The sequence below is a fragment of the Sipha flava genome, unplaced genomic scaffold (genome assembly GCF_003268045.1).
Source record: "Sipha flava isolate LNK unplaced genomic scaffold, YSA_version1 46_pilon_pilon, whole genome shotgun sequence".
NCBI classification, from domain to species: domain Eukaryota; kingdom Metazoa; phylum Arthropoda; class Insecta; order Hemiptera; family Aphididae; genus Sipha; species Sipha flava.
The window spans coordinates 681,112-696,304 of record NW_020273250.1 but is presented as its reverse complement, the minus strand read 5'-3'; the positions used below and the strand labels follow the sequence as shown (position 1 = coordinate 696,304).

Genomic DNA, 15,193 nt, shown 5'->3' with positions numbered 1-15,193 from the left:
ACGTTATAATTATAATGCTTATATTGTATATCGTGTTTGTACGCCACGCAGCGTATGTTTAACGTTACAAGAATTCGAGTAAGTGCGCGCACGCACACGCGTTTAAGTTTATATACATTATGTATAATTAAATAATACATATTATGTACCTACATAAGAGAGATGATCAAGAAAAGAAGGTTGCGATGGGCAGGCCATGGAATGCGGAGTCAGAATTCTCTACTAAGAATGGTACTGGAACAGAATCCAGTAGGAAAAAGACCCTTAGGAAGACCAAAATTGAGATGGGAAGATTTAGTTAAGAGAAATGTAGAAGATTTAGGAAGCGAAGCGAACTGGAAGTATTTGGCGACGAATAGAGATGGCTGGAGGATTGGTTGTGCGATGGAATTAGCGACCGATCAACATAAGAAAGAAATGAAAGATGTATTATTTAACCGTCTTATGCGGAGTTCAAAGATATGGACAGTAGGCAAACCGTACGGCTATTGCTCGTTTTGAACTATCTGCACATCATACGCGTATAAATACGAGATTCACGCGCACCCGGACGCGATCCCGTCGTAAACGAACAAACAAAAACGTTATGCAATACGTACACAGTGCCAACGCGAACGCGAATATACCTCTGCACGCGGATCGATAACGATACATGTTAATGATACGTCGTACGTTCGAATGTACAATATACTCATATTATCCGCGAAAAACGTACCGGCCCCGAAGGTTTAACCTAACCGAATGTTCGACGATTTTTAACCACGCAATATTTGTTTAATTATGTTACCCCGCCCACAATTTTGTGTTTCCTACCGCAACAATATCATAGGCTATCATATTTCCTCGGGTTCCACACGCTCGACCGATTCTCGTTTTACCATTTTAAGTATCGCCAGAATCGTACACCGCACCGTCCACGATCGAATCGATTAACATTTAAAAACGTACAGGACCGATACCGAGAACTTTAAAATTTGCAATAATATCATGTACGGATTGCGTATCGATGCGCGGCAAGCAACGGTTTTCAAACGATCGAGTTGGGGTACTACACATCAGAAATATGATATTATATACGTATGACTTAATTGAATTCAGTTGATTTTTTTTTCGGTTTTAATAATATATTTCATACGAACATAAAAAACGTAAGAATATTGTGTAACGGTACCGTTGAGTTATTTAACGACCGGCTGCAGAGCACTGTATACACGCGATTTACGTCTTAATTGACGACATGCACTTATGATTTATTGTTTCCGTAGGTAAGTATAATAAAATGAAAAGAAGATGAGAAAAAAAGAGGCGAACATTTCGTCGCATCATATTATCTGGGCACCAATGTACAATTTCGATTATGGACCAGCATATGCACATCAAATGTTCGGGTTGGAAAAAACAATGGAGGCCAATTTTAAAATATCGTAATACAACGCCGCATTGTTCGCAAAAAAAAAAAAAAACGATTTGCAGTAGGTCTGTACCGCGTTTTTGTAAAGAGGAAAAAAACACCATATACGTGGTGATTTAAATAATACAAATTTGATCATTATAGCATTGGAGTGCGTTTTATTCAGACGTACATACATTGTATTCAACGATATAATTGAATTACGCGAACAATTATATTGACACGTGCGCAAAGGAGGGAGGGATCGGTAACGATAGATTATTCGAAAGTGTTGAATATAGAAGTGTTAATGGGAGTTACATAATGTTAGACTGTGATTACCCGATTTCGCTGTGGCGAATTTGTGGTTTTGTTTGCAAAAATTAGCGTTCAAAATTTGGACGGAACTGAATAAATTAAAACTATGGTTAGGATGTTTATGACATTTTCATATTTTCTTCTTTTGGCCGAGTATACTCTTCAGAACTAGCGATAAATTTGTTTTGTTATATTTACAAAACTATTGGACGACATTTTATATTGCATATTTTTGTATATACAGTGATATTCAGGTATAAATGCATGTTTCGCATATTTCTATGAAAACTGAGAAGAAAAGTTACGAAAAATAAAAAATAAAAACGGCAAAGAAATATGAAAAAATATATATCATCCGCAAGTTTATTGTTGTTTCTTCAGTTAAACCACCAGACCGCTACTCTGTAGGTTATCTTACCGTCGATAAATTATTAAAGTTCATAATCTATCGTTTTTACGACAGAAAAAATCGTGATTATGAGACATGTCGTTAGTACCAACTGCTCAATGACTCGATCTTCTATAAAATCTCTCTATGAGAGCACTACAACGCAAAGACACTATAGTTTCTATGGTATAAAACATTTTATATTCTTTTTTTACATTTGTATAGTAAATTAAAAATAATTTAAAACATTTAACGTATTTATTAATGTCATATTTCATTGGCTTAAGGGCACATTTTGTTATTTTTTCTGTCATATTTGTATGCATTTTTTGAGTTTTTATAGTCATAACATCCTAAGTCTAATTATAATACTCCGTGCAAAATATTTCTGTGAAAGTGACGAAATAAAAAAAAGAATACCTAATGAAAAAAAAAGGAATGTTTTAAAATGTTACCCAAGCAGAAACTGCGGAGTGAGAGAAAAAAGAAAGGACACATGATTTGTAAAAAATTTCTTAGTATAGTAAACAAACGGGCGAATAAAATATTTATTGATTTTTCCCATAGTTAGATTTTAATTTTTAACCAAACGGATGCGCGTTCGTTTCAAATGCTTTTGATCGTTTCATGTTAATTGTACTCATCTAAGCACATATAACACAATCAAACAATATTTAATGTTGCTCATGCAGGGGATAAAAAAAGTTTTGATTACTGGAAGGAGACGAGTGCGCAAAACTAATCGGAAAACAATTAGTGTAATAATAATAGTAATAATAATAATAATTATTATTATTGGTGAAAACGACAACAGTGCAACAACATTGAAATACGTTGGAGGTGTAGCAAACAAGCTGTATTAAACGCGTGCAACCACCGGAGAAAAAAAAACTGAGGAAGTGTTAGGGAGGAAAACAATCAACGGACTCGACGAACATAATGCACGCAATAATAAGACGTAATAAAAGCGGTAATCTAATATCAACAATATTATTTTTATTTAACTATTTCCTGGGTAATTACGAATTGGTACGCGTACACGTCTACTGCGTTCTATTGCTCCGAGTATTGTTCAACATTTTAAACCTAAAGAGGGCTCGAAACAATACAATTATAATAATTGCCGTTTGAATCGGAATGATGTACCCACATCAGTTTTTTTTTTAATTTTAATTACTGATCGAAATTTCAGTTACTATGGCAACATAAAAATACTTCGAGCTCATTAAAAACCTCCCTCCTCGTTTTGTACTTACCTATTATTATCAACGATTTTATTTTTATTTTTTTTAACTGTCAAAAAGAATTAAAATTTTAATACCGCGTCAATATATCTTTTTCTTCCTTTTTATCCTTTCTCCCAACTATTTGGAGACGGCCACCCTTGTCTTAAAACTCCACTCGTTTCGATTTTTTACATCTCTTACGCACTCACCAACGACCCTCGTATCATTCTCAATCGTATCCAACTATCTCTTTTTCGGTCTTCTTCTTTTTCTTTTCCCTTCAGCGTTCATTTTTGTAATAACTCTTACTGAATTTTTTCCCTCTCGTCTCATCATATGCCCAAATCATCTCGGTCAATTTTCTTTCTTTTTGTCCTCTACAGACGTGTGAATATATATGTATGTTGATAATTTTCGCTCGTACAAGAACGGACAACATTAGACATTGCACCACGGTAGTATTGTTTGCCGTACTTTGGGTACGAAAACAAACTACTATTGCAAGAGGTACTTACTTAAAACACGAAAAAAAAACAAAAATACGGCGTAGAAAACGATCGGAAAAAATCGACGCATCGGGAGCGGCATTTGACGAAGAAAAGTAGAAGAGAAGCGCCGACGGTTCTAAACGTTCAGAAGAAGGAAGGGGTAGGAATCCACTTCACGGATACGGATAGACCAACATTCGGACCGTACTGGATCTGAAGCGATCGGCTAAAACGTAATAATTCGATACATCATCATAACTCGACTGTACACACACACATACACTCGCGTGCACGTCGAAAATAAACGTTAGCAGAGGCTTACGACACGCATACGCAGTCCGACTGCTGCACGTCAAATCTGTTTGCCATTAACCCTATTTCGTGATTTTTCATTGTTTACACCTAGTACCTGATCTTGAAATGCAAACGACATAATTACGGTTAACCATCGTCCGACAGAAATGTACCGCATGTGCTCCGCTTTAATCGTTTAAAATATTGAAAAACGTGTCCGCTCGTCCAACCAGTGGTGTACCAAACCCGCGTAGCATCCCCTGACTCTCGACTCGGTATTTCACCATACGCCTAGCAGTGCGTAGCAATTGTGCGACGCGTCGCGGTCCCTTTAGCGGAACCATTATAATTGGGTAAATCAAGATTGCTGTCAAGATTAAAGATTGTATTGGCATTTTTTTTTTATACTGTCAACTCGAGACAAGACAATGATCAAAAAAATCTTGATGTTATTGAGTCTTCGGAAATACTGTTTAGAATAAATAAATAATTTAAAATTGATAAACTGAAAATAAATGAAAAAAATAGGGAATAGCACTATGTTAAACTGTTGGGCTACTATATATGATGGGAGGACCTTGAAATAAACATTTTCGAATTTCACCATAATTCATGACTGCACATGATGAAAAAAAATGTAATATTATTCAAAACAAGATACATCGTTAGATATTGACTACGAACATCGATACAATACAATGTTGACAATTAAAGTTTCAATATCATACAATAATAAACCTTTTATCGTCTTAGTTTGTCTCACGACATCATTACTTCTCTTCGTTTCCGAAAAGATATTAAGCCGCTCGCTTTCCTCATCGGTTACTCGTGTTGTCTCGTATATGAGCTCTTTTGTTCTATGCACCAGTAATTCACAATTAGTAAGTAATCCTTAGCTGTTAGTTAAATTTGACTGAGTACCTTTGTTTGCACACACTGGTTAAAAATAAATAGTGCTCTTCGATTTTATATGCATATACTGCCAATAATGTTCTTGGGCAACAAAATATTACGCCCCTTTACCACTCCACCAATTTCGTTGTTTTTAAATTACCGTCCGGTATATATTAGTGTACAATTTACCTCATTCCTTAAATATGTTAAGTTAAATTATTTATCAATAATATTCTGTCCTTCGGTAATATTTATATATTATTATGACCGTGAAATACATTATTTACATAATTGCACATATTTGATTGTATATAATATACAATTTGATTATATCTTAGATATTTCAGTATAAAAAAAAAATTAATTCCTATCTAAAATAAAACAATGAATAAAAATAAAAGTGACATAAAAATTCATAATAATTTGGGCGCCCTGTGGCATTTATGCATTTCTTAATTTTTTGAAGTAATTTTGCATATTTAAGACCATTAATACTCCAGCCCCAGTTATAACGTAACTATCGGGATATAGAAATAAAAATTACTGATCGAATTCCTAGAGTCTTGGTCGGATCAATTGTTTAAAAAAATGTAAAACTACAGTTTTATAATACTGTTAATAACGTCCGAAATCGAATGGATAATACGATACTATGTGAAGCAATCAACATTAATTTGCTTGTACGACGTATAATATATGTATAGTTCTACAATTTTTCATTGTACTGCATACAATCTATCCGAAATAAATATCCAATGATAGAATTATCTAAAAAAAATCATAACTATAACGAAAACACCCTTTTTATTCGTTTTACGCATATATTATTATTTTGAACGGTTTAATTTTGATGTGTATCACGTTTAAATATAAGTTCAACGAAGGAAATCGACTATTTATTAATCAATATTATTTTATATTAATCGAATAATGCTGCACTCTTGTTGTTTTCCGAAACAGCCACATGATAAATACGCACTAACAACTAAGGAAAAAAATGGATCATCTAATGAAACTAATTCTCGTTCTCCAAATTATGTTTTTCCGGGGATTTCGCCTGACACAACGTAATTGGGATATTGCACAATATTTGATGTGACATATATATATATATATATATATATATATGAACTGTCTAACAATAAATAATTACAACATGCGCTGTAAACATGAGCTAACGTTCCCGCAGAATATTGTTAAAAATGTTATTGTGTTGAAAATAATGCCATGGATTATAATTAAGACCAAGTCAATGGAAACTTTTCAATGGATTTAACTTTTCAACATTTTCAACTGTGCTAAAGATGGCTTCCTTATCCTTGACCACTGGGTGCCTTACATTAACATAGATGACAAAGTATTAACTGTTTGTTTAAGGTGTTCCTGATATTAATTAAACTTGTAGGTATTGTAAACTGTGGTAAACTAAATAATTAAAAATGCTTAAGAAAATGCCTAAGTCTATTATATTAAAATTAAATACGATTATAATTAAAAATGCTAAATAGTTTTAAATAAAACATTTTATTTTTCCTTTAATATTTATTTTATCCAGTTTATAGTTATTAAACATATCACATCATATGTACGACATGTTTTTTTTACATACATTTAAAAACTTATACGCGTTATATAATTAATTTTTGTGCACATTTCAATTAGTGTTTTAATTAAATTACCATAAAAACAATTTTAATTACATTTCTAGAAATATTTAGTAGAAGTATTTTCATTTAAATTTAAATTTTTTTAAATTAGTAAATATTATAAATTATTTCATCTAATAGAATACAAATTAAGGATAAAATTCAATAAATACTTGTATACAATTCATTAGGGTTTCGAAATTATTGAACTTATTACCAACGCATTTATATAAATCGAATAGCTAAATGCAGTTGTTAGTTGAGTAATGGCAGAGGAGTAGTTCATGATAATTATGTGTAGGAGAGTAAATAATTAATGAACGTGCAGTCCGTGTTCACTAAAAACAAATTGAATAACCAACTCATTTAACTAAACATGATTACTACTTTGTAGAGAAGAATTCACTGTTTCCGTATAACCCACTAATTATTCAGAACTCATCATGTGACCGGCTGTTATGGACTCGGTGTGTATTATATAACTCGTATTGAATGAATTTAAATTTATAAATATGTTGACAATGGTTTTCAAACAACATGGTATTTACAGATGATTATGTCATTCTCATTGGGTCTTATCCGAATGAAAATAATTCACTTTTATAATAATAATAATAATAATTCACTTATATGTCACCGTATCTAGGCAAATGTTGCGCGTAAACTTAATACATTTTCATTCGTAATTTTCCCGCGGTTTTTTTTTTCTATTTCATCAGTGCGTTTTAATATTAAACGTTGATAGCGACGACGGGCCGAACGAATTTAATAATACATTTTGAAATAGACTAATGCAATTTATTATTGAAAATGAACATCACCATGGATACAACGCCTCACTGACTTCAATCGGTGCAGACGTTCCTTACAATACGAGTACACCGTTGTCCTAGTCAAAAGCTGATGTCAAAAATCGGAAAAATGGTTAAAAATGTGCAAATTAGTTCTGCCAAAATCGTGGCTCGGATGAAAACAAAATGTTCGTTTTCGTCAAACCTTATGTAGGTTTTACGAATTAATAGTTATTTTTTTAGTACACATTTAAAACGAATCTTTTACTGTTTTCGATAGTTATTCGGGAGAAGTGATGCGAACAATGTATACCGCAACTATCAATTACATGTAACATAAAAAGTGAGCTAAATGATTCGTTTAACATGTGTTAAATCACATTCTGAAATTATTGAGTTATCCAGTCACGTACAACTGTGTAATATAATTTTCATAAAATATTGAATCTTAGCTAAAAAGTAGTCATTATATATGAACAACGAAACGAACGTTTATTATTTATGCAATGGTATTGGTCAGTTATTATATTAATCAATAACCAGTGTATAAATAACGATGGGTGTATTATTATTTTTTCGTTTTCTGAATAGCCGTCTTAAGCGTAACCACAAAAGTCTAAAGTTTGAGTATGGCTACGCAGTGCACGGGATGTGAAACCAAAAATTATAAAAACGATACTTAGCGAAGCAGTACGAAAAAAATATTGGGTTATGGTCACATGAAATATTCAAACGTTCAGTTATCTGACGAACGAAGATCTTGTTCTTGATTATCTCTTTACTTACCATTTTTACGTAACAATCGATGAAAACTTTCGATTGGGCACTATCAATACAGTCGAAAGTTTCGGTCCGTAGTATATATGTCGTAGGCATATAGTCAAAGAATTTAATATTTATGCAATTTCACTATCCGCCTAGACATTTAGTTAAATGCCTAGTCATTTAATTAAATGACTAAGCATTTGATTAAATACCTATTTCATATCAGGCAAATAATAAAAAAACATTTTGTATTATTTAAAAAAATAGTCCGTACAGTCTACAGTACGAGTAGTGAGTACTACAGTGGCGTAGCTAGGATTTTCTGAAAGGGGGTGTTAATTATAATTATTAAATATTATATATAATACGTACGAACTAAAACTTTTATTTTAATTGATTAATATGTATACATTATGTCTGTAATAGAGATGTAATGTATATTCGAATTCGGATAGCTTTACCATAAATTATTCGAATATTTGATTATTCGAATATCAGTATTCGATGCTACAATACCTATTATTATTAAACGTTTTATGTTGCACGAAAACGTAAACGAATAATTTTCGTCACGTATTGTCGCAATCGCGATAATGTTAACCTGTATATATGTAATTATTATTGTGCATTATTTTATATTTCATATTGTATTATCGATTTACCTATATTCCTATAATAATGTAATATATGATACGACTCAAGGGGGGTGTCATATCTACCAAATACCCCCCTTGTAGACGCCACTGGAGTACTATATATTCTTATAAAAATAAAAGTTCCATTGGTTTTTACTTTGGTTGTATGAGAACCTTATCTATATTGTGTACCGTGGGACAAATTACAATCTTATCGATTATAACGATAAAAATATGTCGTTATGGAAAAAGATACAGAACATGCAATTGAATTGTACAATAATTTAGTTTAGTACGTGTAGGTATTACGTTTACGTAAATCGTATGTAGTGTGATCGTGATTGTATATAATATTGTGACATATACCTATTAACATTTTTTGTATATTTTAAATGTTGATTGTGTTTATTTGTATTTTAAAATATAATATAATGTCACACAATGAATTGTTTTATGAAAAATTAATATCAATTTACAATAACCAAGATAAAAAAAAAACCGCGGAGTCAGGAAGACTACGACAAAGCTCTAAACGAAATCAATGATGCGAAATTGAATCCCGGTAAAACTAAAACTCAAAACCAATATTATTTATGTCATAAATATGATCTGATTGAAGTAGGAAATGTTAAACATATTATTTTTAAACCAAAAACTAAAACTGAAAATATTATTTATGTTGTACCATATGAAAGCTATTTTAAAAAAAATCGAAGAAAGTCATAAAGCAATTGGTCATGGCGGAAGGGATAAAGTTGAGCAATATTTAAAAAATAAATACAATATTCCTCGAATAGCAATCCAAATATTTATTAACTTATGTACAACTTGTAACGTAAAAAAATCAAAACCTTTTAAAGGCGTCGTTGTAAAACCAATATTATCGCTAGATTTTAATTCAAGAGAACAAATTGACCTTGATTGACCGATGGAAATTTTAAATGGGTGATGAACTATCAGGATCACGCAACCAAATATTTATATCTTCGACCACTTACTTCCAAACGAGCCATTGAAGTTGCACATGAACTTTTAAAAATTTTTTTGGAACAAGGAGCACCTCAAATACTTCAGTCTGATAATGGGCGAGAATTTACAGCAAAAATAATTGAAAAATTTGCAGAATTGTGGCCTGAATGTATAATAGTACATGGGCGGCCACGGCACCCTCAGAGTCAGGGATCTGTAGAAATATCAAATCAAGATGTTGAAAACATGTTACGAGCTTAGGTCGTAGATAATAAAAGTACCAAGTGGTCAATCGGAGTATATTTTGTTCAATGGCAAAAAAACATTTCACATCATCGAATTTTAGGTCGTTCACCATATCGAGCCTTGTTTGGCACTGAACCGAAAGAAGGTCTTAGTTCTACAAACTTACCTGCCAAAATTATTCAAAAATTATCAAATGAAGAAGACTTTGAAAATATTTTACAAGACAATTTAGAACATAATGTTCACAATATACCTTAAAAAAAAAAAAAAAATATTGTGACATAAATAATATCAGCAATGTTAGTGAAAAATCAGATAGTGAACTCCAATATACTATATGTAAAAGAAATATTCATTCTAATAATTACAGCTATTCTATAAATAATAGTAACGATGTTAAAAATATTTGTCTGCTATGTTATAATGAAAAACAGATAAAAGTTAACCGCATTGAATCTTACAAACGACAATCAATCGCAGCTAAAAAAATGGCAGAAAATAGTGAAAAACAATTTAAAGAACTGAAGGTTGGTGATCAAATAGTATTAAGACCTATAGTAGTATGACCTCTCGATAGTCAAAATATAAATAGGTTAGTGATAGACATTCGGAACGGCGTTTATCAAATTGGCACAGTAGTTGGTATAGTAAAAAAATGGTGTTCAAGAAAAGAACTTCAAATAGTGTCAAATAATGGTTTAGAAGACAGCAAAGTACAAAAAGACAAATTTGTATCCATACGTGAAGCAGTAGTAAATTTATCAATTTACAGCGGTCAAGGTTTTGTTAAATGTCAATGTCAATCAGGAAAGCGGCAATGTCAAACCAATCGGTGCTTATGTTTTAAGAAAAATCTCCAATGTTCCAGCAAATGCCACCAAATAACAATATGTGACAACAAATAATAGGTAAGAAAAACTTGTAATTATAATATAACTTTTTTATTTATTTTTATATTTTTTTATTCTTATGTTTTAAGAAAAATCTCAAATGTTCCAGCAAATGCCACTAAATAACAGTATGTGACAACAAGTAATTGGTAACAAAAACTTGTAATTATAATATAACTTTTTTATTTATTTTTATTATTTCATTATTAAAACAATTATATAATATATTACTCGTATTTTATATACCAACGTGTTTTACATATAAATAAATAATACATAGCTTTTTTATATAGGTATATAATAGCAATAAATTACTGATAAAAAATATATTTAAATTTTTAAAATAATACAAAATGTTTTTTTATTATTTGCCTGACATGAAATAGGTATTTAATCAAATGCCTAGTAATTTAATTAAATGACTAGACATTTAACTAAATATCTAGGTGGATAGTGAAATTGCATAAATATTAAATTCTTTGACTATATGCCTAGGCATTTAATAAAATGCCTGATTTGACTATATGCCTACGACATATATATATATATATATTAATGTAATATACATTTGTTAGATTGGGATGTAAACGCATGAAAATAACTGGCCGAGAAGTGAACTCGATAGGTAAAATATAAAAGAAAATGTTTGAATTGAAATTGAGTTTGATAACTTTACGTTGTGATTAACGCATAAACGTCGCAAGCAAATGCTGTAAAAGCGATCGATTGTTGTTTAGCATTTTCCACGGTGTAATATTGCAAAATCAACAACGCGTATGTATGCTAAACGCATTCGGTCGGGGTAGGCTATTATAAGTTGGATTCTTTTTTACTCGTTGCAGATTTACGTGCACAAGTATTGCAACGCGAAAAAGCAATCGGTAATAACTTGCAGTTATCAGCTGCTGCAGCTGCAGTTGTTCATTTCTACCCGTGTCGGACCGGATTTCGATTAAACGACGACGTGCATATACATATAAATAAACGTAACCCTAGCGCAGTTCTGCAAAACGTTCAAGTATATTTTATGCGTTTCGGCCCGGAACGCGGTTTATACCGTTTGCGTATTTTATTTACAGTATTTGGTTAATATTATGTAAATGCGGCATATAAAAATGCACACACACACGCGTGCCTATATATGTATACGCATTATATTTTTCGAGAAACAAGGGGTATTCGTGTGTACGTCTTATCTGTTGAATATTAAAAGTTATTACGATATCTGAACAGAAAAAAAAGTAAATAAATTCGTACGCGCGTTACGTACCCTATATACATCTGTAACGTCTCGGAATAAAAATATATTATTGTTATCTGCGTTTCGCGGAGGGACGAGAGAAGGGCAAGACGCACGTAGTGTTGCACATTCGAACGTTCGAACGTTTCGTTATCGCATCCCCGGACAACGATAATATCGCACTCGATCGTCGGATCTCTTTCGTCGGACCACGACTATTGCAAGCGAATCGTGCGTTGATTTATGGGCGACACGAAGAAATCGAAACGGTAAAATCACGGACATTTGGAGGGGATGGAGTCGATTCTTGAATTTCGTCAACACGAGACGTTTTCCGTAGGGTAATGGCGTACGACATCTGAAACACCTGTTCTCGAACTATTTTACTACCTATATTATTAATTTTATTTAAGTTTTCCGAACGTCGACAGCAGACGATGATGATATTTAAGGTCGCGCGTCTTCGATGCCGTTACGTCGTTCTAGCTCCGCGCTGCGACCGCGAACGATTGCAGCCAGGGCCGTAGCAGGTGGGTGACGAGAGGTGCCTATGCCCCGGGCGCAATTCCTAGGAGAGCTCAAAAATGAAAATCTCGCATTTAATGTTACAAATTACAACGGTCAATGTCGTATATTTTGCTTACAAAATCTTTTACATCCTTCATATTAACTAAAGCAATTATTGCAAATTATATCTAATAAGCATACTATTTTTAAATTAAAAATATATAAGGGTGCAATGTTTGGTTGCTTCGGCATTGATTGCAGTACAAGTTTTGATTTTGAACGTTTTTAACGAAAAGCAACAGTACACTTTAGGGCGGAAAACATCTAACGACGAGCCCTTCATTCCATTTCCACCGGAGCGCACTCGGTCCCGAGTACGACCCGTCGTACTCGCGCGGTCTCCGCTGTTGCTGCGAACGATACGTATGCACGAGTTCGAAACCGATTTCACACGGCGGTCTGTTCTTCGTGTCCGGCGATCGTCGTTCAATCCTTATTGGCCATCCGAATTATTGTTGTACGACCGGACAATGCCACCAGCGAGTCCCGTTCAGATCGATTGTCCAGCGGCGTCGGTCGATTAATGTTACCGATGGCGATTCGTTCCGAGACGTTATTTTGAAAATACGTGCGCGGAAAATCGTTGCGAACTCGGACGTCGCAACGGCACAACGTCCGTATCGTAAACACGGTGTATGCCACGGTATTCAACTCGTTTCGAGGATCGTTACTCGTAAACATTATTTTACGATTGTACTTAAGACATTAAAAAAAAAAATGTAAAAAAAATACTCGTCGTAAAAAGCATAGGGTTCCGTCTCGGAACCGTTTACTTTTCTTTCCCTCTTTCTCGGCGACTTATTATTGGCTTCACGTTTTCGAAGTAACGACGGGCTCAACTTCACCGGAGTACGGCTCGCGACAAGGTAAACCAAGACTGGTGCAAAGCGCTCTCTCTCTCTCCCCGGATACATCCTGTCTGACCTATTATTGCCATTATTATTTTTTATTGTCGAGGTTTTTTCTTAATCTCCAATCAACATTTAATACTGATTACTCGTAGTTATATTGTCCCATTAGTTTTCCGAAAATTGGCTGCCCGGAGTCGATTGGATATATATCATGTGGTTTCCATCTGTTCCCCCGCAGGCGCGCGGTTCCATATCATACGAGTATTTAACCACGTGTGTGTTTGTTTATTACATAACATTATTATGTTCCTTCTTCATAACAACAATCGATTAATGTTTGCGCGCGCGTATATTGTTCGGCGCACGGCGACGGGTTGTGTTGATTCGTTTTATCTGCGCGCAACCTGACCCCAAGACCCGGACGATTTCGCTTTCAGTACTGTTGCGGGCAGAAAACCCATCGGATAATAAAATACAATAACAATACGCGGGCGCTGTAATATCTGACTACGGTAATAAATCCAGGACAAGAGCATTGCCATCACCGAACCGTATGAAATACATTAGAAGCCGTTTTCTACGTGCCCGTCGGCCGTTGTTCGCGCGTTTCAATCAATCGATTTGCGGAGAGAAAATCACAAACACTGACGAGCGACAGCAATCGCGTGGTTAACGATCTGCACGCGCGGCAGCACTGCCCGAAACGAATCGATTACGGTAAAAAGGTTGCCGATCGAACGCGCGTATCTTATTATTGATCAAGATCGGCGCGCGGAAAACGCGCGTAGAACCGCGCGTGTTTCGGAGCTGTTTTGAATATTCCCGTGGTATCGTATGCGTGTCGTAACGGGACGGCCAGGTTAGGGACAGCTGTGGGCAGAGGACGGACTGATTTCGGTAGTCGTTCGTTTAGAAAATATTAAGACGGAGAAAAGGAAAACACCGTTCAAACGCGACGATCAAAGTGAAAACTCGAACAGACACTCGGCGAATATTTTCAAATCTCGCGCGACGTCGTCTAAATCGCGTTCTCCGCGTTACCGAACAGCACAACAATCTTTGCATTCCCGCAGTTACATTACCGTGTGCGTACGCTCGCCGAGTCCACACTCCCTTCGTGTACGACGCGCAGGAACCAATATATTCGTACGCCGTGCTCGAAAAGTACGTTACGAGAGTTCGATGAAATCGTCGAAGTGGCTGCATCAACGCAATTGCAATGATAAACAAATAGAATCGCAAAAACAATCCTCCGAAGATAATTTAAATTCATTTTTAACGAATGAATAGCACCTACGCGGGGTCACGGGATACAAGCGTTTGTTTAAGATTTTTACGTGTAATACGGAAGAATACGAATTCTAGGCCTCGGTTCGTACGGCCTAAACGATTTGTGTCGCACGACCCGCTGGCCGTCTGACAAAGCAAACAACAATAACGTTCTCAACGAACATTTTTATATACGTATAAATATTACGTACAGTTGATTAGAATTTCATCCCAGAATGTGCCCTTAAAAAAAATTGATTTATTTGGATCCGGACGGCCGTTAGTCGACGGTGTATTGCGCATAAGAGGAAAAGATAATGACATAT

General features: G+C 34.2%; 1 pseudogene; it reads left to right on the top strand.

Moving 5' to 3' along the window:
- Positions 1–15,193, top strand: part of LOC112689786 — a 138,966-nt pseudogene that overhangs the window by 95,241 nt on the left and 28,532 nt on the right.